Here is a 27,033-nt window from a genome sequence, read left to right as displayed (position 1 = left end):
TAGGCCTGTGGACTATGGGCTTACATTTAGAACGTCTACACACATGTAGGTGTATTATGTCAGGGTTTGTAGACCGGTGCCATAAATATCCAGCTCAATAAATTGCAAAAATTGCACCGCTTCTTTGCGTCAAACAAAATTGATCCGTGCACTCGGTTTAATTACAGATACGCACGCAAGACAAAAGCTACCGGTATGAGACCGGTACGTATACTCGGTACCGGTATAATCCGTTGGTTAGCCGTGATTACACGGTGGCTGTTCGATTTGATGCACTAACAATATCATGTAACACGGCGGTTGAGTGTTCAGCTACTTGATGCGTTAATCATCTTCAACCAGAATTCGTTATGTTGCAATTAATGGGACTCTGTTTGTCTGTCTATCATCGGGCTGTATCTCGTGAACCGTAATAGATAGAGTTGAAATTTTCACTCAATATGTGCATTACTATTGCCGCTATTTAACAACAAATACTAACAATTTCAGTGTACCGCTATGAACAGTAAAAAAGATAATTAAAATTGTTATTTTTCACGCGACGAAACGGATTTATGGAACCCTTTGTGTGCGAGTCCGACTCGCGCCTGACCGATTTTTATATTCTTATGAATCTAAGAGTCCCATGGAATTTTTAAAAACCTAAATCCACACATACTACGTCGCAGGCATCAGCTGGACTTAATATTGTGTAAGTAGGTACCTAGTAGTTATCAATGGCCGCATACGTAAACGAAGGAAATTGAGAGAGTAAAATCGGGCACACAACATTACAGGTAATTACATCTTCAACCAATTTTCAATCTTAAGTTAATACGTGTAAGGTATAAATAAAGTTAAATAAACAGCAATCGAGCTTTGTATCAGTTGTTTACCTTTCTCGAGGCATCGTCAATCATTTCTCCAAACACCGGAGCACGCTGGAAAGTAGGTGATCGCTTAGGAAATAAACACACAGTTAGTAGGTAGGTGAGTTTATTACAACATAGAAGTTGAAGAATTTAACTTTAGACTGAGAAGATCAGTCAGGAAAATATGCAATTTTTAGGGTTCCGTACGTCAAAAAGAAAAACGTACCTAACCCTTATAGGACCACTTTGTTTATTTCTCTCTCTCGTCTGGCTTTACAAAGATAGGCCAATGTCAAGTTTGTAGTAATTTGTAACAAGTTAATTAAACTATACAAGTATGGACCCCGTCTGTGCCGGCGCTCGCCGACATACGCACGGCACCCCTTTAGAGCGCTTTCCAGTCAGTTTTAACAAAAAAAAAAAAACACTCCAAAAAGGCAGAGCACGCCCGCCAGCTAACACCAACACAGACGAAATCCGGACACTTTGTTATCAGGTGGGATTCAAATTTTGAATCCGCGATTTTAGGCTTATTTCGTGGTTTAATTAACGACATAGACAGGTAACATAAAATAACAAAATCATCGTATTCACCGTGGTACGTAGGTACCTGGGTTATTTAAATTATAATTTACTCTACTAAGATGTTTCATTTTTAAAATATCGATTCAATATTACCTACCAGTTTTTCCAAAAGCTGCCATTTTTTCAAAATATTATTTTAGCACATTAAAGTTTGGAACTAAATTGGAACTAAATAACAAAACTTGTAGTTCGATTCCGTAAAACTTGCATCAATCATTATTACAATCGCAATTGTTGTTATTGGCTTTTATGCTACTCTTGTTGCAATAAGGCATTATAGCCAATAGTGAGCGAGCGTCAACCAATCAGGTGATTGCGATCGTGATATTTGTAGCTGTCGTTCTACCATACCGCAATCAAGCTGCTGGTTGCATTGAAACTCTTGCGAAAATTAGGGAAAATTGCCTTTTAAAAAATCAAGCCTGTTTCAGTAATAATTCAAAAGATTACAGTACAACAGATGACTTGATCTCTTAATAAATAAATAAAAACAACGGCAAACTACGCAATATATAAATTGCTAACATAAGTCACAATCTAAGACGAAGAAGGAATTATAGTTGCTTCGTCGAAGGCTTATTAAAATAGCGATTACGATAGTAACGAGGTATAAGTTTAACTGACGCCATTCCACTAAGTTTGAAATGGAATGAAGTTAGTTGAGTTAATAGTATTGTAAAATGACCGAGTGAAGCGAGGTTTCAGTCTACTTGAGTGTATTCTGTCTATCTATCTGTCCGTTCGTATGTCAGTCAGAGTCATAGACAGCTAAAGTAAATACGTACCTACTTACCTACCTCCTTGAAATTCTCAAATAGTTATCATTTAAATCTATTCCCAAATAGCGAAAATCTTTAGGTTCAACTGCTGCGGTTCTTTTGTTACAGCTTTTGCTGTAACTTTTTCATGATTACAATTAAGTTATATCCTGAGCCCTGAGTGTTAAATCGTTAAATTACTAGAAATATTTTGAATTACACTTGTTAAATTTAAATTTTATTTAATTACAAATAGAACACTACCTAGCTAGAGTCTCTGTTCAAAAAAACTCGATAATTATCCTATCATTTGTATCATTTATCGGTTAACAAGGTAATCACATAGAACAAACATATGCTTAGTCTAGTATCTTTTATATTCTGTGCCATCTACTACCTAGGTAAAAGTTCTAAACAGGTCTAAAGTTCGGACCAAGTTCGGACGCAGAATGGCAAAAGACGATAAAATATAGCTATAATTTTCTTTTCAACGAAATAACTTACTTGTTTTATACACATGGGACTGTTAAGATAAATAATAAAGTAGATACCCGAATCTACCCGTGATATCTACTTAACTGATAGCAAAATACACTAGCTGAGTAGGTACCTAATTTGCTAACCAACATACGGAATACCGGCTGCCCGCAAGCGGCGGCCGCACCGCGCACTTTTCTTTCCACGGTTCACTCATTCGTTCATTTCCTCAACGTATCGTGAACCGGCCGCCTCCCGCTCACTCGTTAGTCATTCGCTCACCAGTCGCGACTGATAAGCGCAGTTGGTAGGTTGTGTTTATTTACCCGTTGTGACCGCATATCCCGCGTAAATACCGTCTCGCACGCGTTAATTAGATCTAACGTGATTAAAAGGCTACCTTATATTGTTTTGTGTGTGACATATAAGTGGATTTACTGTGCGTTGTGATTTATCTTACACTTGAATGTGTGTGTGAAACCAGTTAAATTTTTTTTTCTGTGCGCCCCACTTGGATTTTTCTTCGTCTCTGTTTTTGTGGTAAGTTAACAGATCGAAGATTAAGTTGTGATTAAGTACCTATATAAGTGTTCGTGTATTTAAATAGTTGTAAAAAGTTTGACGTGGGTCTACACTTTATTTTTTACCAGGTAGCCAAGTAATACATATAATATGAATAAAATACATAAGTACCTACCTACTTAAAAATTCGTTCATTGGATTTATCAACGAGTTTTCTCTGTTAATATCTTCTAGGGTCTACCTACTCAAATAACACGAGAAGTGATCGAAAACTTTCCCTTTTAGAGGTCCAGAATTGCTAATATTTGAAAATCTGCTATCCTTTGTAATCCAGTCATTCTAACTACTGCGCAATTAAGGCTTTACTAGGTACTTAAGTTATGATAACATCAACTAGGTAAATACCTACTAGATATTAAATATTTGCCTAGGCCCAGTTTTGTAGAAACTAAGTCCCTTGGGCCTTGGGTCATTAATATACCTACTACCTAAGCCGTACTTTAAAACCACTGATCAATCGCAGTTTTTAGATTTCATTCATTTTCATTAGGATTTTTGGATGGCAGGATGTAGGTACCTAGTTACGTACATACGGGTATTCGTACAAGTAATAGGTATAACTTTTTTTCATAAGCAAATACCTACCTAAGTTAGTAATAAGTACATAATACCTAGTAGGTAGGTACCTACTGTAGATGCGATAAAATCTTAAGTCCGGCACGATTCTACCTACCTATTATGGCTATTAAATTGTCTTCTGGTGGGGCTTGATACCTTGGTTCTCAATAAAATAAACATTATTCAAAATATATCCAAACGAAACGAAGGTTTGCTAAGATACAGAACATAGAAAAAATTAATTAATACATAATTATAAAATTGAACGTTATATGAAATGAAACTGTTCGAACTAATTAATATATTATTTCTTTTAATATGATGAAGCAACAAACAGATAGACTAGCAGACCCGCCCTTGTGGCCTTTGAAAATTCTTGGGGGATAGAATTTTCATAAGTCCTGAAACGTTTTTGCGAAAGCCTACACGTACCAATTTCCATTAGCTATAACTTGAAAAATGACAGACTTTCATACAAATTTTCATCCCCTATTTAGCCCTCTAAGTGATGGACTAACCCCTTCTAGTTTTTGTAAATTAAGTAACTACCAAGTTACTCCTACTTATTTGTTGCTAATCGTTTTTAATCTTAACGCTAATTGAACTTTCCAGGGTCGAAATTTCAACAAAGGCAATCAGCCTTCGTCTTATATAATAGAAGTAGGTATATTATAGTATTGTATAATATTTGGTAGGTACATATTACTCTCGCACATAAACTAGTTATTACTACATAGTAAGTTACTATTCGTTAAACAATTTTATCGCGATATGGATTAAATAACTAAATATTTTTATTCAATTAAACTTTCACCAGTACTTTTGAATCGTTAAATGCATCTACCACTGGTTCGGAATGCCTTTCCTACCGAGAAGAACCAGCAACAAACATGTAAGAATCTCGATTATAAAGATTGCTAAATAAGTAGGTATGGAGATTGGGTCCCTGTCGCTTGCGCTTAGCTTAGCGTCGACTAGAATATAATAGAAATAAGATTAATAAATTACTCTACTAATTTATTTCGTTTATTTAATTAATATTCATAAGTACTTGAGTAAGTGTTATTTGCTAACGCTTTTACAGTCTTTTGTTTTAATGAAATAGGTATTACCGCTTATTCGTTCATATTTTGATGTTTAGATGGGTTACTCTTAAATATTAAGTAAGCAGGTAAACATATTCTTACGTACATATTATTATCTACTAGTTTATTCCTGCGACTTCGTCCACGTGGACTACGCAAATTTCTAACCCATATTTTACCCCCTTGGGGGTTGATTTTCAATAAATCTTTCGAAGCAAATGTCTATGTCATACATAGCTGCTATCTGCATGCCAAGTAATGCACTGCATTTAGGTTGAATATGACATATATTGGCTGAATGGTCCCCTTAAGAAGCCCCTATCTTGACTATCAATTCCAGTGTTAATACTTACTTACCTATCTTTTGCGCAAATATGCATTGCGATATGAAGAAAAATGAATGGACGGCGGGTCCTTCGCCTGATGATTACGTGACCCCTAAAGAAGCCCTTGTCTTGACTGTTAATTCCACTGAAAATACCACAAAAAGTTACAAAAAAAACCCAAAAAAAAAATTAGCCAGCGGGTAATCGAACTCGTGAGGGTCTTAGTAACTAAGCGTAAGCGCTGCCAAGTCATCAAAAATGAATCGATAGTAATAATTTCAGCAATTCATTCTATCGCATCATTTATCACGGTCGTGATTTGGTTACGGCGTTTGTTTGGATTGCGATCTCATCTTGCTGATCGGTTCTCTCTCAAACTCCCTGTTTTACTCGTTATCAAAGCATTATTTTCCATGCAAAACAGATCTCTCGCAGAATCTAGATTAAAAATCCAAAAAACACATCTTAAAATATCAAATGATATTTAGAGTTCGTGAAAAGCTTCCAAAACACGCACAACAGACGGAAACGTTTAAGTGCGGAAACCAGCCCAAAAAGAAGAAGCTTCCAAAAGTCGCAATTTTTAGGGTGGAAAAGGTTTCCAAAAGGTAAAACGGATATATTTAAAACTAGCAAGTTACCCGCGACTTCGTCCCGCAGAATTACCGTTTTGATACATAATATATAAAATAATGTTTATAATACGGAACCCTATAAGTGCGAGACCCGACTCGTACTTGCCCAGTTTTTTGTTTGGTTTACGATCCCTAAGTATCTACTTAACCAGTTTAAAAAATTACGCACAAAATACAAATTAAATAGGTTAATATCTGAGTACGAATTTATTTTATTACTCCAATAAATAGATGATAAGCTCGTATCACAACTTTCCAAGCAGGAATTTATTATTCTGATAAGTGTATCAGGTTATCGGAGATTATGAAACTATTTGCATCTACTTGTCCCATTTGAGGATTTATCAGATAAATATAATACCTGGTATGCCTACTGTTTTGAAAGACATAACAACATTGAACTTACTAGCTGATGCCGTGACTACCACGTGGATTTAGGTTTTTGTAAAAATCCCGTGGGAACCTTTTGTTTTTCCGGAAAGTAGCCTATGTCCTTCCCTGGGATGCAAACTATCGCTGTACCAAATACTGTACAAAGATAGCTTACATCCTGAAGATCTATAATAGGTATATAGACTTCTTTCTATCCCGGAAAATCAGAGTTCCCACGGGATTAAAAACCTAAATCCACGAGGTGAAGCCGTGGGCATGATCCCCAATGATGAATGATGGACATGATGATTACTTTAGTCCCAATAAAGATGGCGTCCTTTTACTTTAGTGTATCGACGGTAGGCCGAACTCACCCACATCAATAGCCCTACCTAACGACAGCGACAAGTTTGAAAACATTCCGACAACCCTAGTTAATAGGGCTCTCTCCGTCACTCGTTTCATACAATCGTAGTTCTAATTTCATTTGAATATCAAGCAACCAAAGTCCATGAAATTTTGCAGACATATTCTAGAAACTAATATCTGTGTCTGTGGTGTTTTAGATTTTTCTAAAAATATGTAGTTTTAAAATTACAGGGGCTCAAAGATTTGTATGAAAATTTTTAAGACCGCGTAACTTTGAAACCGAATATTTTAACAGAAATCTGGAAAACCATAGACATAGATATTAGTTTCTAGAATATGTCTGCAAAATTTCATGGACTTTGGTTGCTTAATATTCAAATGAAATTGGAACTACGATTGTATGAAACGAGTGACGGAGAGAGCCCTGTTAAAAGTTATGGGCAAAAATATCATTCCGTAACACGCGAGCTAAATAGGTATATGTACGTAGGTAATTTAATTTATTACAGATGGAACGAATGTGAAGGCCAGGTCGCGGTTGTTTTATCGGATTCCATGCTTGTGCATATTTCACCACGGCCAAGAGATTTTATAACTATGCACTCGCATAAATTAAACATTCATAAAAACACGCGGACGGACGTGGTAATAATAAAGCGGTTTTAGGTGTGGTTTTGAACACGGGTTTTAATTTTAGTAAATTATTATTAAAATATAAATATACATTATACCTACTAGCCTTAGTTTTAATTTTATTTACGCACTTATTTGCTGAAAATCTTTATTTATTAAAGCATTTTGAGAAATTAACGTAGGTATAACATTTGATTATTATCTAAAGATAATTGATAGATAAAAGATAGGTAATCGATTACTATTATTACTGAATCCTTACTGAATATAGTAGATACATACTAGCAAGGTATATTATATTTTAGTGAGTCATAAACTCATTAGGTATGAGATACGAGTTGTCAGGTAATAATCATAACTAGACCCACAGAACTCCTAAGAGTCTTTTTCCTAAATCTGTGGCTAGACCATATTATTAAACTATTGTAAGTTAACAATGTATTGTTTACTGAAGTAACATTTAATGGTAAGTAAGCACTTACCTTTTTAAATGTTACTTCAGTAAAAAATTAAAAGAAATACAGTTGTGTCATTCAGTAAATCTTTTTCCAATAAGTAATAATCTCGCAAGATAATCAATAATGAAGCTCGCTTCTTATGTTTGTACTTTGTTAGTCTTGTATAGAGTCTGTAGGGGAGACCGGGGATGGTTGACTATAGGGGTAGGTAGACTAACCGCCAAAAACTCGCCAACGATATGAATATTACGTCATCCCAGCGAAGTCGAGCATCACTCTCCGCCCCCCGGTCAGTCGTCCAGAGCGCCGCGTCACAGGCACACGCCGTTTTGGAGCAATGACACGTGATTTGTTTTCATATCATGTAAGTAATATTTTCACATTGCATATTTTTTGATCTGATACCTACATATTTTATGTTAACCATTTATCTATTAGTCAGAGTGTTTCATGAGTCCATATTAATCATATTTCATGTATTATTTCTTAAGTTGATGTCAGTGTTTAGGTTATGCATGCCATCGAAACTTAAAATGGCGTTTGGGGTTGGTAGACTAATTTATTTCGGGGCTGGTTGAATAGTTAGTCAACCAACCCCAATAAAATTTTGAGTTTAAAATATCTTCGAGATGAACCTTTTATTCAATTCTTATAAGTATATTCATTGTTTTGATATAGTACAATGAGGAGTATAATAAAAGAAGAACTGAACGAGCTGATACAAGATCTTTGAGTACTGAATGTGAGTAACCTTCTCTTTTTGACGAAACATTACACATACATGCATATGAAGCGCTACATGTATATGAAGCGGAACTAAGAGAAAATCTCAAAATCCCAGAAAACGTACATCCTCGAGAAGTAAATGTGCCTCCACCTTTATACAATGTAAACCTGGCGACACTTGAAGACATAAGACCCTTTTCCAAAGCAGCGCCACTTATAAATAATAGAACAAATATTAGAAAACGTAAAAGTACTATTATATACAGACACTCCTGAAAAACAAAATCTTATAGATATGAAAAACAAAGAGAAACTTATAAGAAAAAAAAAAACAGATACAAAAAACAGAATAGAAAAAGGAAAAGGAATGAACAAAGGTAAGGGCAAAGGAAAAGGAAAGGGTAAAGGAAAAAGGACGGATAAAGTAAATGAAAATGACGATGCTGTGGAGTCAGATGATGAGAGCACGATTTGTCTAGAGTGCACTGAATCCTACAACTGTTATATTAATATAACTAATAAATGTTTAAATAAAAAAGTAAGAGTTGATAGTTTTGTTAAAGACTTATAAAAGATGTCTGTACCTGATTGAAATCGCTTTTGAATAAAGAGCTCAAATTGAAAAAAATTAAATGTTTTATTACTTGACTCTTCTCATAATTTGTCGCTTATTGATACGTAGGTCTACTTACCCCGGGCATATAGTCAATCTACCCCGGACCCGGGGTAGATTGACTAAGAGTTGGTGTTCTGTAAAATGCATTAAAACATGATCATTATATTGAATAATGAACTAGGTTTTAATTTTTTTTATTAGTTTAATGGTTCTTCTATCCACTAAAGCGATTATATTGTCTATATGTATGAAAACAAAAAAAATATTTTTGATTTAGTAAAAAATTAGTCAACTATCCCCGGTCTCCCCTACAATGCGATTTCACCTCAGCGTAACATGACGCCCACCCATGTCTCTATTTGCCAAATCACTACAATGGGTGGTCTGTTATCTTCAAACTTCCTAGTAACGATCAGTTATGACATAACCTATCTATTTCTCAATTCATACCAGTGGTATTTTTTTTTAAATAAGAAATAGCGAGCAAACGTGCAGGCGGGTCACCTGATGTTAAGTGATTACCGCCGCCCGTGAGCATTTGCAGCACCAGAGGAGCACCAGTTGGTCCGCCCGTTGAATAATCCCATGTTGTAATCTAGTGGGAACACCGCCGATGGGAGTATGGCATGTATAGTGTTAGAAGCCAGAATAACCATCAGAATCATGATCAAACCATCGCCGCGCCGGCCCACTACAGAGTACCTGAACACATGTCTCCTCTCAGAATGAGAAGTGTTTAGGCCCAGTGCAGATTAGCAGACTACATACACATTTGAGGACATTGAGGAGGACTCACAGGCATGCAGGTTTCCTCACAAAGTTTTCCTTCGCCAGGAGGATGGAGGAGGAAATGTGAAGGACCAAGGACCTGTCAATATACCATCATTGTTACTCACATTTCACAAAATATAGAATCATTTCATTTCATTTCGCTGTTGCAAGTGACATAACCCCAAAAAAGCTAGAGGTGCATGCCCGGAATTGAACCCCGACCTCCCAAATAGGACGCCGACGGCTTAATCACTAGGCTATAACCGCTAGACTTTCCGCGCGATCCGTCCAGTAGTTTGAATTATGCGTCAGTCAGTCAGTCACTTTTTCCTTTTATATATTAGATTTGTCATGTGAAGCAATCAGCAGCCGCTAAGCATCTTAATTATTCATATAACTGTTGCTCGAGATTACAGAAATATGACTTGTGTAATGCTCTCAAATAATATTAATTCAAGTGATATGATTGATCGTGCTTTTGACCAACATGCTTATACCTCTTGAGTCTTGACCTCACTCGTCGACCTAAACTCAGCTGTCAGTGGTTATTACTTTATTAGATTATGTACTTAGGTAACTTTGTTTTTTTTTAAAATAAAACAAGTTGTAAGTCTAGCATTAAGTCGCTTCTGCTTGCTTGAAAGATTATCTACTTAAGGGTCACAGCAGACACGATGCTTTTACCATCAGCGTTGGCGATTTAGATGTTTTTCGGAAGCTCAATGCCACATTTGAACTGTCCAGTCGCAGCGATCAAGTCGATTTTCAAGCACGGATACCGCGTTCGAACGCTAAAACGCGCGATTTTAATACTGCGATCGAATGCATCAAATCGCTAAAACGCGCGGTTTCAATACAGCGATTGAACGCAGAAAGTCGTCAAAATGCGATGCAGCATCGATGCAGTCGCAAAACCGCCGATCGCTGATGCATCGTGTGTGTTATGGTCCTTATCTAATTTCTACATGATGATGTAGGTTTCTTGTTTTTCACAGTCGTTGCGTTGGATTTGCCAATTTAACTTCATGGTTAATATTTATAGTCATAGTCTGTTTAAAATTGAAATCTTAGGTAATACTAAGCACGACGATTCGTGTGCAATTTATTTCATGATCTTTTTTATAGAAATGCTATTATTGCTATTTCAGGGTTCCGTACCCAAAAGGAGTCAACAGGGTCCTATTATTAATCCTCTGCTGTCCGCCTGCCTATCCGTCCGTCTGTCCGCCCGTCCGTATGTCTGTCAGCGGGTTATATCTCATGAACCGCAATAGGTAAAGAGTTTGAACTTCCACGGAGTGATACCTATCTATTGCCACTATGCCACTATTACAATCAATAATAAAAAATTCAAAATGGCAGCCCTGCTAATGAAAAAATAATAATTACATAGTGTTTATATGTATTATCTTGTATTGCATAATGGCACGGAACCCTTCGTGTGTGAGTATGACTCGTACTTGAACGGGTTTTTTAAAGTTAAGTAACTGAATGGATAATAATATTAGAATAGAGTTCATGATAAGATTGGTAAGCCCCTTAATTTTGATTAAAATTCAGAACCTTTTGCAACGGCACTCTGGCGGCTATTTATTAGATAAGTATTTTTATTGTGGTTGAGTTAAGGCTTTTCTTTTTATTTTGGAATTGCGTGGATTTAGGTTTTAGAAAAACCGAGGAAACTTTTTGGTTTTCCAGGATAAAAAGTTGTCTATGTCCTTCCCCGGGATGTAAGCTAACTCTTTACCTTTCATCAAAATCGGTGAAACTGTTGGGCCGTGACAAGCTCTCAGACAGACACACTTTCGCATTTATAATATTAGTATAGATAATAGGGAGGATTAATTAATATTTTTTGTAAGATCGAGTCACCTTACGAAACGATTCACAACTAAGAAATGCCGCTCGTAAGCGCACGGTTCCTGTGGATTTTCCACTGTAGACTAATCGGTTGGTTATTTTATGTTCCGAGAAGTATCAATAATTTCGATAGGTTTCCTCATGTTACGAGTAAGTTCATAAATCATTACCTACTAGATGATGCTCGCGACTTCATCCGCGTGGATTTAGATTTTTTTTTCCAATCCCGTGGGAACTCTTCGCTTTTCCGGCATAAAAAGTTGCCTGTGTCAGTTTCCGGGACGCAAACTACCTCTGTACCAAATTTCATATAAATCGGATAATCGGGTGAGCCTTTATGAATCCCGTGGGAACTCTTTGATCTTCCGGGATAAAAAGTAGCCAATGTCCGTCCCCGGGATGTAAGCTAACTCTGTACCTGTCACAAATCGGTTTACCTGTTAGGCCTTGAAAAGTTAGCAAACAGACACACTTTCGCATTTATAATATTAAAGAGTATGGATATAATCAATTTTTCCTTAACCGACTTTAAAAAACCGGCCAAGTTAATTGCGAGTCAGACTCGCGGACTGAGGGTTCCGTACTCAGGTATTTTTTCCAACATTTTGCACGATAAATCAAAAATTATTATGCATTAAAATAAATAAAAATCTTTTTTAGAATATACAGGTAAAGCCCTTTCATATTATGACACCCCACTTGGTATAGTTATCTACTTTGAAAATTGAAACATATTTTAATTTTTTTTTTAAATGATGTAACCACAAATTCGCGGTTTTCAGATTTATTTCTGTACTTTTGCTATAAAACCTACCTACCTACCAAATTTCAGGACTCTAGGTGACGTCAACGGGGACGGACGGACAGACAGCCAGACGGACAGACATACGGACAGACAACAAAGTGATCCTATAAGGGTTCCGTTTTTCCTTTTGAGGTACGGAACCCTAAAAAAGGTAAACACTACTAAACTAGGTACGAGCTCAGTTGAGGTGGATCGGAATACGGGAAGAGAAGCTAGTCGATTAATGAAAAAACCTGACAATCCAACTAAGCTATGTTCTCTAATCCATTTCTATTCTCGTCCAGTACGCGCCCGTATTAAGTTCATAGTTAAACATCCGTTTTATAGCAACCCTCATTAGACTGGAGTTCGCCGAAAGTTACATAAACAACAGTTGCTAAATCAGCTGGTTATTTCGAAACCGTCGTTTAAACAACCGTTTTAATATTTACTGTTCATCACGAAAAAGTGTAGCATGGTTACTAAATCGGCGGAACACCATCTGTTCTCAGCTACGCTACTGCTACGAACGAACGCTAAAACGCAATGCGTTAGCGAAGACACATTGTCATTACTATTCAACACAACAAACTGTGACGCCTATATTTAGGAGCATAAAATAAAATACTTTCAACTGGAAAAGTACAAAGACGCTATGGGTAAGATGAACTACACTATTGTTCTAAATTTTGCCAGGTAGTAACCGTCCCAAATTTACAACTTCGGGGCCCCGACGTCACAGTCGTGATCATGTGTCCTGCACGTGTTGGACTGTTGATTTTTTGCTGTCGTGTTGCCGTAATTATTTGTGTGTGCATTTAAAGATGATTTTAAGAGATTCTAGTGTTTAAAATAATTTCAATATTAAAATGGAGGGCCAAAAATGTGTACAAGTGATTTTTCAAGTGACGACAAGCGCATCAGTTCGGAGTTGGTTTTAAAATATCAAAATATAGTGGAAATTAAGATAAGTAATTATTATTTCCAACCATTACATCAAACACTTGTTGCACGCTACTGAAATGAACAACGCAAAGACAAACCAAAATAATCTAAATTGATCTGTACACAAAGGCACAACAGATGTAAAAATGTGGAAACCCTGGTTAAACGACCCTTCCGCGCTCGGTTAGGTTAAACGGCCGTTTTAGGGCTGCAAACCTCGGTTAAGTGCTGGTGAACAGTAAAAATCACTTAATCAGCCGGTTTTCTAATAATCAGCCGTTTTAAAAGTCGGTGAACTCCACCCTTAGTCCCATACAATTTAACCGCGGCTCTCGAAATTCCTAAACCACGTATCGAGCCCGAGTCAACAGAACTAAGTTACAGCGGACCCTCGTGGGAAGTGCTCGCGATCGATACTTGAAAACAGTTGTCCGAACGTCAATGTACACTGAGGCCAAAAAGAGGGGTGTTATAAGTTTGACGTGTGTATCTGTGTATCTGTGTGTCTGTGTATCTGTGTATCTGTGTATCTGTGTATCTGTGTTTCTGTGTATCTGTGTATCTGTGTATCTGTCTGTGGCATCGTAGCGCCTAAACGAATGAACCGATTTTAATTTAGTTTTTTTTGTTTGAAAGGTGGCTTAATCGAGAGTGTTCTTAGCTATAATCTAAAAAAATTGGTTCAGCCGTTTAAGAGTTATCAGCTCTTTTCTAGTTTTCTTGTAGAAAAGAAGGTTAGATAACCGTTAGGTTCATAATATTATGTCAATAGACAAATGTCAAGCTGTCAAGATGGACGTTGCCTAAATACATAATTATTTATTTGAAAATGATGATTTGAAAACTCAGATACTTTGGATTGTCGGGGGTGTTATAAATTTTTAATTTACACTTAAGTGTAAATTTATAACACCCCCGACAAGTGAAGGTTACAGTAACTAGAAAAGACCGAAAATACCTGATAACTTTCAAACGGCTGAACCGATTTTCTTGGACTATTCCGCGCCTACGATCCAGAGTATCAGAGTTTTCCAAAACATCATTTTCAAATAAATAATTATGTATCAAGGCAACGTCCATCTTGACAGCTTGACATTTGTCAATTGACATAATATTATGAACCTAACGGTTATGTAACCTTCTTTTCTACAAGAAAACTAGAAAAGAGCTGATAACTCTTAAACGGCTGCACCAATTTTTTTGGATTATAGCTAAGAACACTCTCGATCAAGCCACCTTTCAAACAAAAAAAACTAAATTAAAATCGGTTCATTCGTTTAGGCGCTACGATGCCACAGACAGATACACAGATACACAGATACACAGATACACAGATACACAGATACACAGACACACAGATACACAGACACACAGATACACAGATACACACGTCAAACTTATAACACCCCTCTTTTTGGGTCGGGGGTTAAAAAGACGATAACTATTTTATTCTTTTAACTATTCCGAAAATTAAGATTTCCTATTCAAATACTATTCTAGTACCTACGATATTACTAAGTGCCAATTTCACCAACCTTGAGTGACGTTTAATAGAGGAATAATTTGGGTGTTATAACAGTTTTTGTATTAAAAGCCTGCCAAAATATGTCTTTCAGATAAGACTTATTTTACGTTGATGAAATTGACCCTAAGTAAATGTTTTTATATCTAAAAAAAGAAAACTATAGACTATTACAAAACACACTAGGTATACATAACTCGATATAACACGTAATGTTGGCCACTGTTAATCTGTATTGACAAATAATGAAAGTAGGTATGTCTTAAATAGTATTTGAAGTGATTAAGCAAGCAACTAGTTTAATTAAATCTAGATTCAGTTATTTTTATTTTGATCTCCAAATAATATAGCTATTCGTGCAAACCAGTTTGAATTATGATTGAAACCGAGTCACAGAATATATTATTATAATAAGATCTAGTTTATTGAAGTATGTCTGACTCATTATCTGAAAAAGCATGTTTTTTGCACACATCAAACACTATGTAGAAACTGTACGTTCGTAGCCAGTTCATTGGCTAAGTGTCCCAAATACTGCAACTTTATGTTAAATAATTTTTTAACAAGTTCGATATCAAGAGCTTTGAATGTCTGTATATATTTTTAAATCGTTACTTTTAGCTAAATGAAAATGTCTTGTTTCTATAGGTCTCAATGATCTTATTTGGTGCATTTTGCAGCGCTGTGATGGTTTACAGAGTGAGTTCAATCTAGCGTTTCATTTGTGCGTATAAGTAAGCATTTATCGTATATATGCACTCGTATATCTATATTGCCACTCATAGTTCGGGTTAACATGCTGTAATGCGCATTCGATTTATTGAAGCACCAAATGTAGCGCACGTGTAAGTGCGTATGCCAAAACGAGCTTATCATTTATCTTTTAAACATATAAAAGGAAAAGTTTATACGATGTGTCTTTTAGCTATAATTTTTTTTTTTTTTTGTAAATATTTGTATGTGTAAAAGTTGTTGGTTAGTCAAATAAAATAAAATAAATAAAAAGCTGACTGACTGATCTATCAACGCACAGCTCAAACTACTGGACGTCTCAGGCTGAAAGGCATGCAGATAGCTATTATGAGGTAAGCAACTTCCAAGAAAGGTTTTTGAAAATGTGAACCCCTTAAGGGGGTGAATTAGGGGTTTGAAATTCGCGGACGCGGACGAAGTTGCGGGCATAAGCTAGTTTAATATACACAGAAGAATCGCTAGTTTGTAACCGCCCTAAATAACGTCACCGCTGTGCTAGGAAATCAAACTAAGGGCCATGGAGGATGTATCATTAAATAATAATTGAAGCGGATAGAGTTTTGTCGGCGAGTGTCCCACGCGTGTAGTGTCGCGGGAGGGTACCGTTTGTTAGCTTCGTGAACAGATCGGATTGCACTTTTGTCACTAACTGTACACCTTGTACTGGAGTCGGATTACGTATCCTAATTATTATGGTGGTTTTATTTACTAGGTACTTTTACAATGAAAATTAATTTATTACTTTAATCATTAGTTTGGAAACCTTAACTAGATGATGCCCGTGACTTCATTCGCGTGGATATAGGTATCCCAAAATCCCGTGGGAACTATTAGATATAAGTAGCCTATGTGGTAATCCAGGTTATAATCTATGTCCATTCCAAATTTCAACCAAATCCGTTCAGTAGTTTTTACGTGAATGAGTAACAAACATACACACACACATACAGACATACACACACACATACATACATACATACATACCTACATACACAAAAACTTTCATCTTTATAATATTAGCGTGAAGTGTGATTGTAGTTTTTTAGTTTATAAAGTTTACATGCCGTTGAAAAAATCATGATTCAAAGTCGTTGTCAACCGATAACTACATATTACATCATATCCATACACGCCTTGGTCTTGCACTACGACTGATTTGATATCATCTGTCCACCTTGTGGGTCTGCTAATGCTGCGCTTTCCGGTGTAAGGTCGCCATTCCATTCCAGCATTCTTAACCCCCGACCCAAAAAGAGGGGTGTTATAAGTTTGACGTGTGTATATGTGTATCTGTGAACCGATTTTAGTTTAGTTTTCTTTGTTTGAAAGGTGGCTTGATCGAGAGTGTTCTTAGCTTATTAGCTAAATCAATCGAATCGAAATCGAAGAAAATGGGTTCAGCCGTTTGAAAGTTATCAGCTCTTTTCTAGTTTTCTTATAGAGGTTTTCGTCGGGTTTTTTTTTAAATTTTGAGTTATGTTACCCGAACATCTGTCGGTTCTTCGACTAGGAACTGAATAAAGTAAGATACAAAGTATTATATACTATGCAGATGCATAACCTTGACTCTCAGTCATCAGTATATACCTAGTAGGTACTTACTCACTTGTAAGAACAATCATCATACAATTAGCGAGTAATTATAAACCGGATAAGATCAGCTATTCATTTGAGCCAACTCTTAACTACATACGAGATAAGTGTACGTATGTACCTACCTACCTACTTGATATACTTGACAAAAATGTGCGTAATTTTTTTAAATGACTAGCTCATATATTTCTACTCACATAATATATTAACGAAATACTCGCGCCGTTTATCTTGGGTAACTTTTAATAATTACTTAAGTAAAATTTTTTTTCATATAATTTTTTTCAATTGTCAAGTAAATTTAATTAATGTAAGGTTTTTCCATATAATTTTTTTCAATTGTCAAGTAAATTTAATTAATGTAACGTTTCCATAGTTTTTGTATTGGTTGAAAAATTTAAAGATTTGTTTTATATATTGTTAGGTATTTACGTACGATCTTATCAAAATTTAAATATTTAATATTAAACCTAGCAGATTTCCATTTCCTACACAAAAACTTAAAACTTCAATTTAGTCATCATTCAAACTTGTTTAAATCTTGGTATATATTTTTTTTGTGCCAAGATGGTTAAAGTTTTGGCAATCAAAAATCTACCCGTCATAATTTAACAGGTAACCTACTGAATTAAAAAAAAATATTTTAATATTCAAGGAAGGTGATGTCTACTAAAATATATTAATATAAATATAGAAAAACTATCAACTATATCAACACTGTGCTATGATTTAAATTCTGTGGTGGTTGACTACATAATCAATTACAATTACATTATTAATTGCCTAATATATAATTTAAGAAGAAAAGATCTCACAGCTCTTATAGGTACAAACCAGAGGTTAACGTAAGACGTTTTAGATAAAAAACATTCCATAAAGTACCAACCCGCGATGGTCAAAGAACTCGAAGACAAAAAACAATTCATTGGAGCTATTAAACACATACCTATAGGATCAGACGTTAGTATGATCTACCTACGAAATAAAAAAACCAGTCATGCTTGATGTTAACCTTGAAGAAACTAGTGAGAACGATCTCAGCTATTAATTTAGTCTTCAATAATTATTATTTATAAAAAGAATATTGTAATAAAAAACACGCCTGTCAATCAAACGGGTAAAAACACAAACACATAAATTAGAGATCGAAAAATTGTTTTAAGTTTATTAAATAAGTACTTATATCCTAGAATTAAGTAAGTTATTTTATAGTATGTACCTATTAGAGTGTTTATTTATGTATACCTATGTATGTATAGTTGCATTGCGACAAGTTCTTTGGGTTGCTTGGAAGAGATCACTGTAGTAATAAGGTAGCCCTTTGTTTTGAGGTCTATTCTGTATTTTTGAAGTATCAAGTAATAAAGATGTTTAAATAAAAATTAATAAATAAGCATTTGATTTATATTTTCGCCGAATATTTGACTGACGAATGAAGACGTTTCGGATCGAACGTCGGACACCCGAATACGAAGTCGGAGTTTCAACCACTACGCTATCCCTCCATACTTCGACAAAGATATATGACTTTTTTAAACTAAAATCGTACGAAGAAAGACTAGTTTGGTAAAAGTAACGAAACAATATCATAGTAAGGATCAACATCAAGAATGGTGAGTGGCATCCAGGAAACCAGGATCAAGTTTACCAATCGAAAGAATCTGAATATCGACCCTAAAGATCTCTCACATAAGCACAATATATTCAGCCATGTAGTCCCATTTGACGATACACATAACTAAGTTGCCGCTTAGGATGTTGGCACATTGCCGCAAATATAACTAACTCTTTGATTGCTAGTTAGTAGGTTTAGTATGAGGTTTTAATCTCGCTAACGTTCGTAGAACTCGAGCGTCGAATTACGAGAGTTATCTAGTATCTACGATGTGTTGTACCTACTCTTCTACTGCGCGGGAAGCGATATGTTGACTGAACCAATCGCGGCGGCACAGACACTACTAACATCACTGTTCAAGTCTTACTCCGTAGATCAATAAGTCAACCACTGCGCAGGTTCAAAGTCATAGTTATTGTATACTGACGCTATTATGTTCTAATAACATCCCCGAAATTCCTTGTTACGTTCGCTGCGGCCCAAACAAGCTGTGGACGTAATGCTTACTTTGAGTCATCGTCATTCTGTCATCATCTCAAACCATCACCCGCCCACTATTGAGAAAACATCTCCCAAAATGAGAATAGCCCTAGTCCATAACGCTATCTACCCTGCTGAATAAAAGGCTAAGTGTTATATCATCGTCAGAATCATGATAGATGGCAGTTTTCGCGTTTCTTGCGGTCATTTCGGCAGTGTGTGAACAGCTTTAAACTTAGTTGCTCCGTAGAAAGATCACTCGCTTCGCAATATCTAATGACTATCAGCTCTATCTCCGAAGGCATTCGTCTCCCGATATCGATCTGCAGAAATAGCAACGACTGAGCAAACTATTGTTCGGAGCATTACGACTGACAGATGGAAGGCTGTGATAATGATGGACCAAAGACATCGAAACGTTAGTAGAACGGACAAAAGGATGAAAGTCGGGAATCAGGAGCAAAATAGCACAGTTAATTAATTCGATGGTACACGATATTTAAATTTTGTTCAAAAAGTCTAAAAGTAACTTACCATTTATTAAAATGTTCTCAGTAAAAGAGAAGTCATCGTTTTAACAGGGCTCTCTCCGTCACTCGTTTCCACTCGTTTCATACAATCGTAGTTCCAATTTCATTTGAATATTAAGCAACCAAAGTCCATGAAATTTTGCAGACATATTCTAGAAACTAATATCTGTGTCTGTGGTGTTTTAGATTTTTCTAAAAATATGTAGTTTTAAAATTACAGGGGCTCCAAGATTTGTATGAAATTTTTTAAGACCGCGTAACTTTGAAACCGAATATTTTAACAGAAATCTGGAAAACCCCAGACATAGATATTAGTTTCTAGAATATGTCTGCAAAATTTCATGGACTTTGGTTGCTTAATATTCAAATGAAATTGGAACTACGATTGTATGTAGTAAGTGACGGAGAGAGCCCTCTTAAGACTGTTCAAGAAGTTCAACTGTGTAAGAATGTTCAACTGGATAGGTACTTAACCTATCAATTGCTAACTTTTCTCATTATTAAACTTGGTACTTTAATTATAATTAGATCGTGTAGTATTACTACACTAATTAATAGATTAGTAGTAAATCTGGGTCTCATAAAATGACTGAAGGACTGGTGTTTTTTAAACGAATTAGTAAACAATGTTATGTATTTGTTGCATGTGTATCTGGTTTAAAGCCCGTGTAGCCATATTCTACTAGCAAGTCATAATGAATAGCCTCCTACTACTACTGAGCAACTTTAACTGGGGCTAGTGCTTTTATGCCTCTATGACCTGTACAGCATAGTTGAGATGGCATTTTTCTAACAAATAATAAAATAAATAAAAATTAGTACTCAATTGAACATTATGTAATATATATTACTTACTGACCTATTTTTCCTCTCATTTATTTATTTTGCCTATTTTTAAAAAATGTTCAAAAATAACAGCAATAACAAAAACAACAAACAATAAAATAACAAAAACACAGAAAGAACAAAAAATAAAATAACAGCAACAACAAAATCAATAAATAACAAAAAGAGAAATAAAATAACAGAAACAACAGAAAACTAAAGTAACGGAAGAAAGAAAAAAAAACATTGGATAAAAATACGGTAAAAGTAAAATGGGTCCCACTAGCAGCGGGGTGGGTTACTTACTGACCTATTATTATTAACAATAGATGCCCATACTAAAGCGTATCTACCCTTTAAATCTCCTTGCGACGTTCCAATTTATAATTTGTTCCGGGCCCGCCATACTCCTTTTCGTAACCGACTACGAATAATTGCAGGTAATTCATTTGCAAGATTCCAATCGCAACAAGCTTGACAACATAATTCCACGATCCCTGAATAACGGCGCTAATCCTGAACGTTAGCAAGAGTAATCGCTAAGGATTGCTTGTATAATAAATTATGAAGTGCATTAGCGTGCTAGAATTGGCTGCTTAGCTTGTTCTTGAGTCAAAGGGCTAAACCAAGTGAATCTTGTGCTCAAGAGACCCCATTTCCCTTGCCCTAATGTTATATTTTGCTAGTATCTTACATTTTTCATTTTCTTGTGAGTTAGGCTTGCGCTTGACGACAATCATGCTTAAAAAAATCGGCCAAGTGCGAGTTAGACTCGCGCATTGAGGGTTCCGTACTCGGGTATTTTTCCAACATTTTGCACGATAATCAAAAACTATTTACACATAAAAATAAATAACAATCTGTTTCAGGATGCACAAGTAAAGCTCTTTCATATGATACCCCATTAGGTATAGATCTTATTATGAAAATTGAAACACATTTTAAATTTTTTTTAAAATGATGTAACCACAAATTCACGGTTTTCAGATTTATTCCTGTACTTGTGCTATAAGACCTACCTACCTACCTACCAAATTTCATGATTCTAGGTCAACAGGAAGTACCCTATAGGTTTCTTGACAGACAGACAGACAGACAGACAACAAAGTGATCCTATAAGGGTTCCGTTTTTCCTTTTGAGGTACGGAACCCTAAAAAGCAATGACGAGGTCTAGGTTGGAGTGCGCTTACGAATGGCAGGCAATACTTAGTGCATTAGAAGGTGTCTCATACTTGCAATAATTTTATCGAGTCCAGTCAACCTTGAAACGTAACAGAATCGTCGCGAATAAACTTTAAATGTGAACGTAAGCTTAGTCTACACGCAGGTACAAGCTCGGCGAGCAAGTTTCATATTACCGAGCATAAATCTAAGTAAGAAGCCATAAGCATATCACGTTGACGAGTGCGGATTGGCAGACTTCAAGCACCTTCGAGAACATTATGGGGAATTCTAAGACATGCAGGTTCCCTCACGATGTTTTGATTAACCGTTAGCAAGTGATATTTAACAGGGCTCTCTCCGTCACTCGTTTTATACAATAGTAGTTCCAATTTCATTTGAATATTAAGCAACCAAAGTCCATGAAATTTTGCAGACATATTCTAGAAACTAATATCTGTGTCTGTGGTGTTTTAAATTTTTCTAAAAATATGTAGTTTTAAAATTACAGGGGCTCAAAGATTTGTATGAAAATTTTTAAGACCGCATAACTTTGAAACCGAATATTTTAAGAGAAATCTGGAAAACCACAGACATAGATATTAGTTTCTAGAATATGTCTGCAAAATTTCATGGAATTTGGTTGCTTAATATTCAAATGAAATTGGAACTACGATTGTGTGAAACGAGTGACGGAGAGAGCCCTCTTAATTGCTCATTAATCTTCAAAGTATACTGTCATATTATTTGAGAAGTAGCAATGCTCAATGTTGTCTCCACAAATTCGAATATACTTTAAAAAAATTAAATTTGTATTTACATACCGATGTACGTAGATAATAAAGATTTAGCATAATACTCGTAGACATTTAATTTTAATGAACTAAATAAATTACTAGTGCTATGACGTCAACAAAATGTATTCAGTGCTAGTCTACTGTTTCTAGTGTTTGCTCAACGAGCATAACTAAAACCATTTCGCTCGAATTAGTTAAATGATTTGCTAATCGTTCAAAGTTGCTGAAGTGGGTAAGTATAAGCTATGAGTATATACTTCACACGGCACTCGACAGGAATTCACGAAAAACCTTTTTAATTCGGCAAAAAGGAAAATAAGTTACCTTCTTATTTCCGGTTTTTCCTGATATTTTCCGGGATAAAATTTTGATATGCTACCATGACTTGTCGTAGATAATATTACGTTAAAAATTGCCAGAAAAAGATATGCTGTAAAGATGAAAGCACACTTATCCAAGCTGAACGAAACTAATTTGAGAATTCTGTAAATGAAATATAATGAAACTTCATAGACTTTCCTTTGACGCGCGGAAGTGTGCGAGGTTTCATGAGATTTCATATACAGAATTCTAACATTCGTTTCGTTGGAAGCGTTCGACGCGTTCGGCTTGGATAAGTGTGCGTTCACCTTAAGAATATTTCTGGTTATAGAAATATAAAGAGAAATTATTTAGGTATTTGAATTCTATGCGCAGTGCGATCCTTTTGGATTACAATAAGATCAAAATGAAATTATTTAAGAATAAGGTTAGAGAAAGATTGTTATTTGTTTTGGTTGCCAATGAAATAAAAATAAAATAAGTACATAATAATGTGTGTTACAAAAATAATAACTTAAATATTTACCGAAAAATGAAGAACACGAACTACTTATAATAAGTTTTAAAAGGCTTGCACGTAAATTGCCCTCGAATCTAATAAAAAGAATTCGTAAAAGTCTGCCCACTGATAATTTTTTTTAACATAAATACATTTAAAAGTGTGAAAGACATTAAAATAAACTATGCACACAGCTTTTTAGCAGTTAACATTATAATTAAGTCGTTTTTAGGACGGATACGTTCTGTTAACGATTTAATGCACACTGTGTACCGTAATCGTGTGAGATTTTTTCATCTCACCATCATTGAAAGAATTCAAGTCTCGAAATATAATAACGTTAAAATAAAATAAATCTGAAATACCTTGATTTAAAGTCGGAAATTCAGTACCACCGATTTTAATTTCGCAACGTTTCCGCCTTGAACGCGCTGGATGGGAGAACTTGAGCTTTAAAAAATTGGCAGTCAGTCAGGACTGCCAACAGAAGTGAAAACTTTAAACTATGAAATAACAGTGACATTTTTGGATTTCCGAATTAATTATAGTATCTACTTATAATTTTTTTTACATAATTTATAAATTAAAACCATTAACATTAGCTTTTACAGCTGTGGGTACCTGCGAGCACTATTTATACATTAGAATGTCGGTGACACGACTTTGAAGTTTTTGCCCAACCTTAAATCGCCCAACGCGCCTAAATGTTTTCAGTCCAGATTGGAGGGAGCCGCTGGATTTAGGAGTTGCAAAACCATGTCGTGTGGATGTTCTAACAAAAGACCTATGTCCACTAGTGGACGTCTATTGGTTGACGTCGATAGTGATGATGATGTTAAGGTCTATATTTTTACTTAATCCTAAAGTGTATCGACGCTCGAATTCTATCAACGTAGGTGAGGTGTAAAATCTCATACTAAGCACACCGGTCTACCTACGCCACACCATTGATATACTCTGGTGGGAAGTCGGACCATTATATTAGTTACAAAACAATGTCTCTTTGGTTATTTCTTTATTTCTAAACAGTTATGTAATTAACTATTCCAGTAGGAAGTTGTAATCTAACAGCTCGTGGTTGTTTAATTATAGCTGTACTTGAATGAACTAATTTAAATAATGATATATTTTCTCACTAGACTAATTACTTAATCATGTATGGAACTATGCAATTATAATTACACTTTGCAGATTAAAAGCAGTCACTTTCTACGCTTATATGTACATTGTTTTCAACAATGGTTTTCAACGTCCTTACAGTTCCTGATGTAGGTATGTTTAAAAAAAAATGTATAAATAGAAAAGTTTTGATTCTGACAGAGTCATCAACCAAGGCCCTTGGACCTAGAAAACTGTGCAAAAAAGTTCCCTTCATAACGTAGGCAAGAATTAAGGTCGAATTTTCGAAATTCCCATGGGATAGGGAATAAAATAAGCCGCGGGTGGTTGCTAGCTGTTCATATGTTTCTGTTGAAGATTTCCTAATTTTAAGTACATTACATTTCATATACCTACAGTGTAAAAATTAGATCGTCATATTTTTATGAGTAAAGCGTTACATACTCGGCATTAAGCTTATCTCTTACACGCCATGCTGTAACACGGCTGTTAAAACAAAGATAACTTGCTCCAAAATCCGTAAAGCAAACTGTGGCTTAGTGCTATTCGGTATTCATGTTTATTTAAAAATTTGTTGAGATTATTTTCAAACCGGTTTTCCGATAGCTGTTCTCAAAATATTGTGACATTTTTCTATGTCGAGCCTGTTTGTCTGCTAGTCCAGAAACTCTCGAGAAACGCTAGCTATAAAAAAACGGTCAAGTGCGAGTCGGAATCGCACACGAAGGGTCCCGTAACATCGTATAAAAAAATATAACACTTTTTGTGATGTAACCACCAATTCACGGTTTTCGGATTTTTCCCTGTACTCCTGCTATTAGACATTGCTACCTGCCGAATGTCATGATTTTGATCAAGGGATAGGTTTTGATTCCCTTGACGAGTCTTGACAGACAACAGACATTACAGACAGACAACGAGGTGATCCTATAAAGGATTGAGAAGTGATTCCTTTTTTCCTTTTGAGGTACGGAACCCTAAAAATAGATTTAATACTTAGTATGTTATCAGTATATAATTTGCAATCAGCGTAGCTGTAAAGCTGTGAAGGTCGCGAAACTTTGTCAATGTCAACTCATTTACAACAATTTCGCTGTTGTCGTTGAGATATATTCATCGATCCAGCTGGTATCATTGTTGTATCTTGTAATGTATATGAAATATCTAGTGCTCTGGCGAGAAAACTTCGTTAGCGCGATTGAGTATCTACGGGCGACATCTAGTTTCTGTATGTGGAGACTGCAACAGTTCCAGATGGACCAATATCTGGCAATAGAAATATAATATGAGAGGGTGTTTTCTTGTACAAATATTTTTCTAGCTGAAAATCTAGCTGATACTATTGAAGAAATACTTCAATAAGCATTTTAAGAACAAACTACAAATTGTAATATGTTGTTAATCTTCGTTTTCTTCTTTGTCAGCCCTTATTTATCCATTGTTGGACATGTTGCTAATCATATTGTACTATACGTCGGTAACCACTTCACTTAAACGCAGCTGTTTTTTATATGACAATGATCTAAGATAAAAACCTTTTGCTGACTCACTTCCAAAAATGGAATCAATAATTATTTCAACCGCGCGAAGGTTTACATGCACTACTTTTTTAATTGATGCTCAATAAGTGAAAGTGTACTTATCGGATTAAGATTGAGTAAAACCAATTTCGTCAGAATTCACAGTTGTGTTTTAAGTTGGAACAGCATTTCAAAATTCGAAAGACCTAATTAAATCGACGGATATTAGGTTTACGGTTGATAGGAATTTCTACGTAACACTTTATGTGGTCATTACCACTGTATTGTTTCATTAGTCTCGCGGACGTTATGGCCCCAATGTGCCTTTTTATAGTGGGTTTATAGCCTGAGGTGTTTTGTCTTCGGGTACTGACAAATCTGAGCATTCACTTGTAATGAAATATTCAACTCAAGGGCTAACATGTTAAAAAAATTGAACATTCGCTGTTTTTATCAAATATCATCAAAGCTTCCTACTTTTGCTATGGATTTTCTAATAACTTTCATGCCCTGTTGAAGGGTGGAATTACGTGCAACGGACTGCTCTAAGGGCAGAAAAGAAATTCAGGGAGAAATAACTTGAAAATGGCGAACTTTCATACAAACTTTCAACCCCTACTTAAGTCCCTGGGTGCCTGGGGTGGGTGGGTGATATAAAAGAAACCTAAAAGTTTCTAACCTCAGCAGTTAAGGATGTGCGTTGATAGATCAGTCAGTCCAGAGACTCAGGAGTCTCGATTTAGTTTTTTTATAAGTATATTAAAACATTCTATGTGGATGAATGAGTAACTTTTAAATCTATCAGTAAAACGATTCTACCAACACAAGGTTAAACAACAAATTTCTTAATACGTAATAGGTTTTCAGAAGAATAGCGTTTATTGAGGAAAAGTATAAGTACCGGTC

General features: G+C 35.5%; 1 protein-coding gene and 1 long non-coding RNA gene across 8 annotated transcripts in view; one reads left to right on the top strand and one right to left on the bottom strand.

The window, feature by feature from the left end:
* The window catches only part of LOC123866040 (SH3 and multiple ankyrin repeat domains protein 3), a 221,282-nt gene that overhangs the window by 64,380 nt on the left and 129,869 nt on the right, over window positions 1-27,033 (top strand). For 5 of the 7 annotated variants that reach the window (XM_045907368.1, XM_045907365.1, XM_045907367.1 and 2 more), the window contains exon 1: window positions 2,939-3,211. The exons of 1 other annotated variant lie outside the window; for it this stretch is intronic. The gene's annotated coding sequence lies outside the window, so the exon portion shown is untranslated. Of the gene's footprint in view, window positions 1-2,937; window positions 3,212-27,033 lie in introns of those variants that run through there. One more of the 7 variants, XM_045907370.1, reaches the window with a different exon arrangement.
* LOC123866050 lies at window positions 1,619-26,547 on the bottom strand. Its single transcript, XR_006796107.1, has 4 exons — window positions 26,537-26,547; window positions 15,779-15,781; window positions 1,892-1,900; window positions 1,619-1,800 (listed from the first exon to the last, which is right to left on the bottom strand). It is a non-coding gene; the product is annotated as an uncharacterized LOC123866050 (long non-coding RNA).

This window comes from Maniola jurtina, chromosome 6, assembly GCF_905333055.1.
Source record: "Maniola jurtina chromosome 6, ilManJurt1.1, whole genome shotgun sequence".
In the NCBI taxonomy this organism is placed as follows: Eukaryota; Metazoa; Arthropoda; class Insecta; order Lepidoptera; family Nymphalidae; genus Maniola; species Maniola jurtina.
The sequence above is the reverse complement of the archived record's forward strand: the minus strand, read 5'-3'. Positions and strand labels throughout refer to the sequence as shown.